Source organism: Trachymyrmex cornetzi, unplaced genomic scaffold, assembly GCF_001594075.2.
Source record: "Trachymyrmex cornetzi isolate Tcor2-1 unplaced genomic scaffold, Tcor1.1 scaffold2108, whole genome shotgun sequence".
NCBI lineage: Eukaryota > Metazoa > Arthropoda > Insecta > Hymenoptera > Formicidae > Trachymyrmex > Trachymyrmex cornetzi.
This window is the reverse complement of record NW_017296750.1, coordinates 1-12,042: the sequence shown is the minus strand read 5'-3', so window position 1 is coordinate 12,042 and position 12,042 is coordinate 1. Positions and strand designations below refer to the sequence as shown.

Here is a 12,042-nt window from a genome sequence, read left to right as displayed (position 1 = left end):
ACGCACTCTACCGGGTGGAGTAAATTTTTTTCGTAACTGTTATAATAACCATCGTAAAGTATGGATTTTTCTCTTACAAATTAAAAAAAATTAAATCACTACCTTAAACGGTTCAGCTGGATCTTAAATACTTGTATGATTCCGCGTGATTTTATATACTACCTATGTGCTATGTAGTCCTTTGAAAAGTGCGTCAAAATGATTTTTTCATCTTGAAACGCTAACTCTACTAAACTACCGCAATAATATCATGAGTTAAATTGACTAGCAATTTAACTTGGGAGTCGAACACGGATCTCTTGCTTTTCGGGCGAGCGTCCTCAGCCTTTAGGTCACCGAGGCCTTTATAATTATAAAAATAAATTTAATAATATTCCTCGGTGATCGAAAGACTTAGGACGCTCTCCCAGAAAGCAAAAGATCCGATTTCAACTCCCACCCGAGGTAATAGTTTTCGCAATAAGAATTAATTATTTACAGATTTTAATATGTCACTCAGCATTATTAAGGTCGTTCGAAAAAACATCAAATTGTTAAATTGCTAGTCAATTTAACTCGTGATATTATTACGGTAGTTTAGTAGAGTTAGTGTTTCAAGACTAAAAAATCATTTCGGCGCGCGTTTCAAAGAACTACGTAAGTAGTATATAAATTCACACGGAATCATACAAGCATTTAAGATTCAGCTAGACCGTTTAAGGCATTTATTTAATTTTTTTTTAATTTGTAAGAGAAAAGTCCATATTTTACTATGGTTATCATGACATTTGCAAAAAAAATTCATTCGATGAGACGGAAATACACAATTTACTCCATCCCGTAGAATGCGTCAAACTATGCAAATTTCTTAAACATAAAACACGTCCTTATTTTTGGAAAGACGTCAGGTAAGGATAGATTCAAAATGCACTGAAAGCTTCGTAAAATACTACAAACTTTACTCTTGAAAATGAAAAAAAATTTTCAAATGCGACCATTTTTCGCGCAGTTCCACTTATTTGAATTTATGCGAAATTTTGATGTAAATTTACCTATAATTTTGTTGACGAGTGTATATTTAGATTTTCACGAGCTATTATGATTAATTTCTTTCGTATTCTCAAAAGCGACTAATACATCTAGAGACAAAGTCAATGTCTGTTCGTCAAATTTCCATTCTTTCATTCAAAATTCCTTGTACTGCTCTACTAGATAGATAATTTCGGTTACACGTATTGATCTCATGTGGACTCAGAAAGCAGGCAAGAATTAGCGATTTGTACAGCATTACTCACATATTTCGAATATTATGTATATACCATCAATTAGATGATATATCGTGTGCTTTTCTTTATTAAATTTTCACTGATCTTCATAATTATAATGAATTTTAATTATTTAAATGTTATCTTTGTTTAACAATGTTCCTTTGTGATTTTTTTAAGTTAATTATGTTCATATGACTAAATTAATTTTTATGTCGTTATGGTAACATAATAATTTGAGTAAGATAAAATATTTTGGTTTACATTGTATGATCAAATATTGCGAAGGAAAACATTGACGCGCCTGTTTGCGTGTCTGACCACACTAACATCGCTACTACTCGAGAAAAGCAAAAGAGTTTTAACAAAGGAAAAAAGATCTTATGGTTCGTTTGTGTAATTTTTATTTCTCTATAATTTCATGCAGCTTTGGAAATATGAAACAAAGAGCCACGTTTCTTCGGCCCACGTATTTCAACTCTCTTTTGCATAACCTCTTGTTTCACTATGAAATTCATTTAAAACTTCGTATATTAAGATACTACATATTTACACAAATTTTATTTAAAACAGAAAATATCTGTTTCTAACATTGTACTTATTTTTTACTATGAAAGAAAAAACTAAAATATTAAAAACTATAGAAATCAAAATCTTAAACGATCTAACTGGATCTTAATGCTTGTATGATTCTTATGGCAATTTATATACGTATGTAGTCCCCAGAAACGTGCGCCGAAATGATTTTTCGGTCTTGAAACGCTAACTATTAAACTACCGCAGTAATATCACGAGTTAAATTGACTGGCAATTTAACAAATTTTTTATGCTTATTCGCATCTTCGAAACGAATTTATTAATAATGATGAATAACATATTAAAATTTGTAAATAATTAATTCTTATTGCGAAAAATATTACCTCGGCCGGGAGTGCGAGCGTCCTAAGCCTTTGGACTACCGAGGCCTTAGTAATATCGTTTCGAAGATGCGAATAAGCATAAAAAATTTATTAAATTGCCAGTCAATTTAACTCGTGATATTACTGCGGTAGTTTAATAGAGTTAGCGTTTCAAGATCGAAAAATCATTTCGGCATGCGTTTCTGAGGACTACATACGTAGTATATAAATTCACATAAGAATCATACAAGCATTAAAATCCAGCTAGACCGTTTAAGGCTTTGATTTCTATAGTTTGTTATCACATATACGGTCCTATAATATATTATATTATTTAAAATATTAAATTTTGTTAATAAAGTGTCTTTATTTATTCAGTTTGCTTTGCTTGAAAGTAAAAAACGATGTAAAGTATGTAAGAAAGATTTAAGCGCAAAAATAAAATACACAGGTATAAAAAATTAATCTTGGAAATGATTGATGTAATAAAAATGAAGGTTTAAAGTACTTGTCGCTCTTCTAATAGACTTGCTTAAATGACACTCCACGAATAACATGTTATTTCAAGCAGCACATTGAAACGACACTTCATCAACATGCGAATAAACAAGCAATTTCACAGTAAATTTCAATGACAGCAACAACAAGATATCGATATTATGCGTGTGTTCTTTTATTATCGAATATGATCAAAAGTCTCACAATAACTTTGTAAATAAGAAAGAGATGAAAACGGAGGCAATGAAACACATGGAAGTTTGCACTTTCAATCACCTGAAACATTTGACTTATTTCTGAATGGCGGGCGCGTTCCGTCGGGAATACATTATCTTCGCGCCTGAAGCATGAACAATTCATTCCGATGGGATTTAATTCTCTCGCAATTCTCTAACGCCCACGCGCTCATTTTCACAAATGAGACCCTGTTCCAGTTTTCCTCTCTTTCAAGAACAAGAAGTTAGAGATTGTGGCGTGATATCACTTTCTTTATAATGTCGTCTTGCATCACTGCGTTTCTAATTCCATTGCATTAAGCATAAAGTGCAACGACATCAAGGGTCATGAAGACATTAACCAAACGTTGAACCGAAGAAGACCAGTGTAGGATTAATTTCTTAAGCAACAATATATTTAAAATTCCTATATTAATTAAAATAAATTTAACTAAAGAATATGAAGTTATTTGAAACTGTAACAAAATATATGATGTAATCAAATAGATCGCTACATCGACGTAGTTTTATACAGCGTTACATTTGTATTATATAGTATATAAAATATCAATAATTCCTCAAATAACTTTCCAATAATAGCAATCTGCATATTTCTCAGAAGACCTTATGTGGATTCTTTAAGACAACTGAGAAGATAAAAATATTTAGTAATGCGTTTCTTTGAATAAAAAAAAGTCATTTTACGTCGTAACGTAATATAGTAAACAATATTTTTATTTTTAGACTGTATATGTGAGAAACACAATCAATACTAGAAATTTAAATGCCTGTTACGGTCGAAGCTGGATCTTCGTTGCTTTAAAATAATTCAATCTTGAATTACTAATATATACAGCCGAGGTAATATTTTTCGCAATAAATTTATTAACAGTTTTAATATACTAACATCTTTATAATATATGATGTTTGAGTAGCATCAAATTATTAAATTGCTTGTCAATTTAATTCGCGATTACTAGAGTAGATTTAATTGCGTTTATTTAGTCCGGAAAAACAATTCGGCGCGCAATTTGAAAGACTACAATATAGAGTATATATGCAAGTACATATATATAGCATATATTAGTAATTCAAGATTGAATTATTTAAAGCAACGAAGATCCAGCTTCGACCGTAGTAGGCATTTAAATTTCTAATATTGATTGTGTAATATAGTAAATAACGTAATATAGTAAATAATTTTCCTATATCAGATAATTCAAAACATTGAATCGTTGTGAGACTAATACTGGAATAATATAAACTCCGCTCTTTATATTTATTTGATTGATTTATGTGTAAATAATTTCAGCTACAAGTGACAATTTATCTTTTCAAAGAACCCCAAGTTATTAATTTAATTTTACCTAATAATTTTTACATTTATCTAATAATAAACTCTTGTTGTAAATTAGTACTATAATTGGATACATTGTCTTAAAAAATTATGAGAGCAAATCCTTAAAACGAAAAATTTCAGAGTATATATACATATATGTGTGTTACGTAATAATTTTTGGAATACGAATAAAAAAATAATGAAACAAAACACACACAACACACACACACAACACACAACACAGATACTCAATTCATTGTTCAATAAATTTATAGTGTGTTAGTATATATGGCGAGAATGTCATAACAAATTAACAACAAATTGCGAAAGTGGCTTGTTTCAGAGATATAGTTTTGAAGAATGAATTATAAATATATAGGAACAAATCGTTGTGTTGACCTCAGCGACGATGTTTTAAAATTGTGGATAGGACAAAATCCATATTCCACAACAAGAAAATTACAAAAATAGATTCCAAACGTATCATCCACTATATATCATCACTAAAAATTTAATGAAAGGAAATGGAATTTACTTATAAATCAACCTGTAGTATTGTTCGTGATTCCAAAATGTGATAAGGAATATCGATGCCTTTCCTGAAACGTAGAGCAGATATTTTAAGAACATCTCTTAATCTAAAAAAGAAAGCAAAAAGTTTTTAATTTTCTTTCGTTTATCTGCTAACAGATTAAGCGCCCCCAGAAAATCCTTATATTTCCGAACGAGGGTTGCTGCCAATCTCATCCAATCATTTTCCGCCGTAAAACCGTAAATCCTCTACTGATTATGCGCACATCCCGACTCGCTAAGTGTTATCGTTTATTAAACAACGATATTTCATTAACGTGAAAGCCTAATTTCCTTCTGCGCACTATTCGTCTTGCGTGACGCGTACTTTTGCGTCAAATAATTTTACTACTGACCTCATTCGCAATGCAGAGCGAGTAATGCTTTCGCTGCAGATGAAATGTGAGATAAGCGCAACGAAATTGAATAGTTCCATGAGTAGTTTCTTACCTGAAATTCTTTCGTAAAACATAATGCAAGCGTGTCTTCACATTATTTATCGCTACACCCATGTCTGTTGTCCCATTATTTGTCAAATCAAAGGTTCGAAGGAAATATCGCAAAGTCATTTCTTCTTGGTAGAAGGAAGTACTCGTGTTCTTATGGGTACATGGTATCTCCGTTGACCATAAAACCGTTTAGTAAACATTCTCTCATACGAGGCATCCTCTATTCAGCCAATTTTGTGCTCGTGAATACTCGCCGTGCATATAGGTATATATTAATGTATGCGTATCTCTATACCCGAGACGCATCCTTACGAAGCCTTCGATGTTATTATGCTACACTCGAGGGTCGAGTGGTGGAAGTCGTTAAAATGTCACTTCTACTGGCGACAAGGCCAAAGCAGTAATTTTAAACAGAATGGGATACTGGAAAGGGTCGCTAAGATATACTCCCATTTTCCGATTTTACCGAACGGCACGCCCTTTCGAGAGAATAGGAGGGATCTTTTTGAGTGATGTCACCATAGTGACAGCACAGTAACAAAAGCTGACAGACGCTTTTACGTTGAGCGATGTAAAATCGATGCCTTGATAAACCTGTGGCTGAGTTACGTTGATATTTTAAACTCTTATACGAAAGCTTTTACGCACGAATGCGCGTAAGGTATTACATTTTGATGAGAGTACTATTCTTGGGGATTAAAGATTTATCGCTTATGAATACCTTCAGTATTAAATTAAACCCTTTAAAAACTATTCTGAACGATAACTTTAGTAAAGTTAAAATCGATAAGTTTCCTGCGCGCGCGCGAGAAGAATTACTATACGTACAATGAATATCGCAATTAAAACATTTACTTCTACTGCAGTATATTATCTTGGTCAAGAACATTCCTTACATCAGCGTTTACATTTCTAGCAGATATTTATTTTTCCAGATGATGTTGGCCTGATGATAAAAATCTTTATATAGACTCTCACAGTTCATTTTTAATCGTTTGCACTCATGTACTTTCGTATAGATAGTGTAAGTGTGTGTGTGTGTGTGTGTGTGGTAAAATATATTTAACAAAAAAAAAAGTTGTACGAAACGATAGAGAAGCACACTCTCCTTCTTCTTTTCGTCGTATTTCTTTACCCCCTTTTTACGAAAAATTTGAATTAAAAAAAAGGTTTTTTAAACACTGCTTCACACCTTTAAAAAATCTGAATACGACATATTTCATTCATCAGGGAATGTTCACCATAATTTTTTGAAGACGGTACTCAATTTTTTTTTTTGAAACATTTTTTCAAAGGGGTGTTGGAGTACTCCGATTTCGATGTGGCTTCGTATCCGAGGGTTTTAGGGATCGCTCGTTCCGAAATCATGATCAAATTTCGAAATTCAAAATTGCTGAACTAATATGGCGGACGGAATTCTTAAAGGTTTTCCGATTTCGATGAAATTTCGTATAAGGGGGATTTCGGGGTCGTTGATTTCGAATCCGGGTTCAAAATTTGAAAAAGGTGATAATGAAAGAGAGAGGGAGAGTAAGGATGGGACAAGGGGGGTGTGGATAGAAGGAGAATGGTGGAAATGGGATGAAGATAGAGAGGAATTAAGGGATGGGAGAGGAAAGTGATATGGGGAAGAAGGCAGAAAGGAATAAGGAAGATGAAACGGAGAAGAAGAAGGGACAAGGGGAATAATAGTGGAGGGGATAGGGAAGATGTAAAGGGTAAGGTTAGGGGTAAGAGAGAGAGGGTCATTGATTTCGAATTCGGACTCAAAATTTGAAAATTCTAAATGGCTGAACCAATAAAAAAAATATTAGAAATCCGAAATATTTAGTTTTCGTATTAAAAAATAAACTTTTTCAAATCTTGCATTTTTGCTATTAGTCCAGTCAAATTAATATTTTATCTCGCAAAAAATGAGAGATTTATGGGACCTTTTTAGGATGGTTCGGGACATTGTGGAGAGCTTATTTCTCAGTTTTCGGGTTCTTCGGGCTGGAGCATTTTGAGAGAGGGGAGGGGGAACCTATTTTAGCGTATTTTGGCCATAACTCGGCATAACATCCAGTAAAAACGGTGATAGGGGGGGATTTCGAGAACGGGGAGGGAGGGGGAAGGCTAAGGAAGGAGATTGAAGGGGAGGAGGAAGAGGAAAGAAGGGTATGGATAGTAGAAAAAACAAGGATGGGAGTAAATTGGTCGAATTTATATGAGAGAGGGGTTGGTCAATACTGAATGGGAATATAAAAGGGGACGAAGATGGTAATTGGACATATACAGGGAGAAGGGGGTGATTGATTATGTGTTAGTGGATGAGGGAGCAAGAGAGGAGATAGAGTATATGAAGATAGGGGATACATTAGAATCGGATCATTATCCTTTGGTTGTGATATGGAGGGGAGGAAGGGAAAAGGAAAAGGGGAGGGAGGGATGAGGAAGGTAGGGTGGTATTTAGGGAAATGTTGGGGGAGGTAGTATGGAGAGAGGGAAAGGGGAACAAGAGTATAAAGGAAACGGAAGGAAGAATAAGGGAGTTTTGGGAAATATAGAAAAGAAGAGGGATAAGGAAAAGAAGAGAATGGGACGGTGATATAGGGAATATAGAGAAAAAGAGGGAGTGAGAATGGTATTAAGGGAGTGGAGGAAAGGTAATGGGGGGAGGAATGCAGGAAAGAAAAAGGGAATATAAGGAGATGTGTAAGGCAAAGAAAAAAAAGGAGAATGAGAGATGGGAAAGGAAAGTGAAGGGAGCGAAGAGTGAGAGGCAAGTGTGGGAAATAGTAAACAAGGAAAGGAAGAGATAGAAGGGGATAAATAAGGAGATAGGGATGAGGGAGTGGGAGGAATATTTCAAGGATTTGTTGGGGGGGGGGTCGAAGGGAGAGTGGTAAGGGGAGAAAGGGGAAGGGAGAGACAGAGGAGAGGGAGCTAAGTAGGGAGGAGATAAGGAAGGTGACCAGGAACTTGAAGGATGGAAAGGCAATGGGAGTAGACGGGATTCTGATTAAGGTATGGAAATATGGGGGGGGGGAGGGGATGGAGGAATGGGTATGGAGAGTGTGTAATGAGGTTTGGAAAGAGAGGGGGAGGCCAGAGGAATGGAAGGAGGGAGTGGTAGTACCGGTTAGGAAAAAAAGCCAGGGAGAAGAGGTAGGGGACTATAGGGGTGTCGATAATGCCGTCATTATATAAGGTATATACGACGGCGTTGTCGGAAAGATTGAGGGAGGAGGTGGAGGGAAAGGGATTGATTCCATCGAATTAGACGGGTTTCAGAAAGGGTTTGGGAATGTTGAATAATATATATGTGTTGAATTTTCTAATGAATAGACAGGTAAAGAAAAAAGAGGGAAAACTGATAGCTTTATTTGTGGATTTGAAAGCGGCATTTGATTCGGTGGATAGGGGAGTATTAATAGAGGCACTAAGGCAGAGGGGGGTAAGGAAAAGGCTGGTAGAAAGGGTGGGTGAGCTATTAAAAGAAACAAAGAGTAGAGTGAGAACAGGGGTGGGGGAATTAGGAGAAAGTTTTTGGACGGTGAGGGGGGTAAGACAGGGGTCCGCTGAGTCCGTTGTTATTCAATGTAATGACGGCGGACTTGGAGAAGGAGATGGAAAAGGTAAAATGGGGGGGGGGGGTGGATAGGAATATGGGGGGTAGGAATTTGGGAGGTAGGAAAGTATATGGGTTGGCATACGCGGATGACATAATGTTACTAGCGGAGGAGGAGGGGAGCATAAGGAGCATGATAGAGAGATTAGAGGGCTATGTGGATAAGAAGAGATTAGAACTGAATAGGGAAAAACAAAAATAGTGAGATTTAGGAAGGGAAGGGGAAGGAGTAATAAGGTGGATTGGAGATGGAAAGGAAAAGGGTTAGAGGAGAAAAATTTAAATATCTAGTTTATACGTTGCAGAAAAAAGGGGAAGCAGGAAGAGCATGTGAAAGAGCATGCGTAGCGCGCGCAGGGGATGTTCTAGTACTTTAAACGGTACAATGTTAATATACTCGAAACTGTGCTTAGGATATAGTTTCACGTAGGAAGACGTAAATCTTCGGCATAGGAGTAGAATTCTACGCCAAACTATTTCCGTGGTTCATTCGCGTACTTAGGTGTAGTTTTTAGCCTAATTAAGCGTACTTTCGGGCATAATTAGACGTATTTTCTAGCGTAGTTTACCGTAGTTTGGCATTGTTTAGCGTTGTCTGGCGTACAAAGGCATGAATCGACTTACTCTGGTATAGGAGTAGAATTCTACGCCAAACTACTTCCGTGTTCCAAACCGAGTATTAGGAATAGTTTTTGGCGTACTTTGGTACAGAAATTTTTCCGCCATGGAAGAGACGTCGGAGATTTAAAGAAAAGTATTTGCAAACTGAGCACACCACGTTATCCCTTCCACCATGCTCTTACCCTACAAATATGGATCATTAACGACCGATCTACATTATATTATTTCCTAAAATGAAGTTCCAATATTTATTCTAGAAAGTTGAAAATATGTTGGTGAATTTTAAAAGATTTTTTGAATCATTCTGAATAGATGAAAAAACGTACGGATTCTAGTAACTCATGTTTGTGCATGAGGCAACTAATTGTAGCTTACAAGATAAGGGTTAAATACTGTGAATGACGCGATGAAACGCGAGGCAGCAGAACGGAAGGAGGACAAAGAGGGAGAGGTTTTTATTGATACAGGAAAAGAATTAAAATATTTGACTAAGGTGTAGGAGAAAGTGGCACGAAACTTAGTGGAACGATGAATGGGGAAGAATAAGTAATCTTGGTACCTGAGATGACAAGGGAATTAAAAGTGAAATGAAGCTCGGAGTTCAACTGAAGGAAGAGTCGCAGATATAGAGAAGCAAGGAAGAAAAACGAGACAGGTGGAGAGTAAAACATTGCCACATCCTAAGCCAGCTAGATTTCTGGTAATACACAGGTACATGGTTGTATTTACGGACGCAATAGGAGAAGCGGAGGCAAGAATTTTGGATACGCTGTACACCATTAAGAAGTTGTTGATTAAGAGCCTGAACACAGACGAGATCGGCGTAATCATATAACGAAATAACGAGTAATTGAGAAGTGAGAAGTTTTTGAAAGCAGGAAAGAATGTGGTGAAGAGGATGAAGAAGACGTAGACAGCCATAAACAGCCCGACACTTGACGGCCGACTGTGACTCGAATGTTCATGAAGAGTCAACCTGAACACCAAGAATCTTAATAGAGAAGGAGCGAGGAATTGGAACAGAGTTAAGAAAAATGTCGAAGGATTGAATTTGGGATAATAATGTTGATGAATTGACAATTAGCAACGATGATTTAGAGGGATTTAGATCAACGAATTATTAGTAGACCATTCGGCAAGAGATTTTAGGTCTTTATTTAAAGCAGAATAGGTTGCTAAAGCATCGAATGAGTGAAAAGATTTGAGAAGAATTACGAAGGCAAGTCAATAAGTTTTTAGAAAAACATAGTAAAACACATTTTTTTTGACCGATTCATTTTTATTTCTCAACATAGTCTCCTTTCAGCTCGCTACAGTTAATTTAACGATTCTCCAACTTTTTCAAGCCGAATAATATGATTTGTCCATCCCTTCAAAATAAGCCTCTGTTTCGGCGATGAGCTGCTCTTTGCTGATGAATCTCTTTCCTCCGAATCATTTCTTCAGGTTTGGAAACAGGAAATAGTCGTAGGAGGCTAAATCTGGCGAATATGCTAGATGGGGAAGCAATTCGTAACTGAATTCGTTGAATTTGGCCATTGTTTTGAAATCATCACACGGTCTCGCTTATGGTCCACAGTGAGCAAACACGGCACCCATCTTGCCGATAGCTTTTTCATACCCAATTGTTCGTACAAAATTAAAATCACTGTACCATGTGATATGCCTGTGGCCTCAACAAGCTCGCGCACTTTCACTCGTCGATCAGTTAAAACAATATCGTGGACTTTATCGATGATTTCTGGCGTAGCAGTCTCAATTGGACGTCCCGAACGAGGTGCATCACATGTGGATGTACGACCACGTCTAAATGTATTCACACAATTGTATACAGTCGCAAACGCAGGTGCAGATGTGCTATGAACATTATCCAACTCGGCTTTGATTTCTTTCGGCGTTAAATCTTTCACAAGTAGATGTTTGATCACTGCACGAAACTCGTTTTTTTCCATTTTGCAAAAAATACAAAAGTTATTCGCTTTAATCGTCTACAGAAATGAAACCACGCGATGAATTCCACTCAAAATTTGACAGTAATCAGCTGAAAGATGTTACTTATCAAAAATAATGTGACATGACACTGTAAGTGCCCTCTGACAGATTTTCTAAAAACTTATTGACTTGCCCTCGTACGTCGTCTGCGTACATGAAGAGCTCGGAGGACAGAGAAACATTAGACATATCAGAGATAAAAATATTAAAAAGTAAAGGTCCGAGAATGGTATCCTGAGATATACCAGAGAGAATGGCACGAGGAGAGGAGAAAAGAGGAAAAGGATTATATATGAGGACTTGCTGCGTGCGATTTGTAAGGAACGAGCAGATCAGTGAGAGAACCGAATGGGATAGACTGCGTAACTTGAGTTTGACTAAATGTAGGCTATATACCAGAGAGAATGGCACGAGGAGAGGAGAAAAGAGGAAAAGGATTATATATGAGGACTTGTGCTGCGTGCGATTTGTAAGGAACGAGCAGATCAGTGAGAGGACCGAATGGGATAGACTGCGTAACTTGAGTTTGACTAAATGTAGGTCATGGTTGACGGTATCGAAAGTCTTTTACAAAAACTTTTTATAATTTTGTATTTATCTGTAAT

The 12,042-nt window shown here is 36.2% G+C and overlaps 1 pseudogene; it reads right to left on the bottom strand.

Annotated features, from left to right (window-relative positions):
- Positions 1-10,651: 10,651 nt before the first annotated feature.
- On the bottom strand, positions 10,652-11,582 carry LOC108760017 (putative uncharacterized protein FLJ37770; annotated as a pseudogene).
- Between the last annotated feature and the right edge of the window lie 460 nt (positions 11,583-12,042).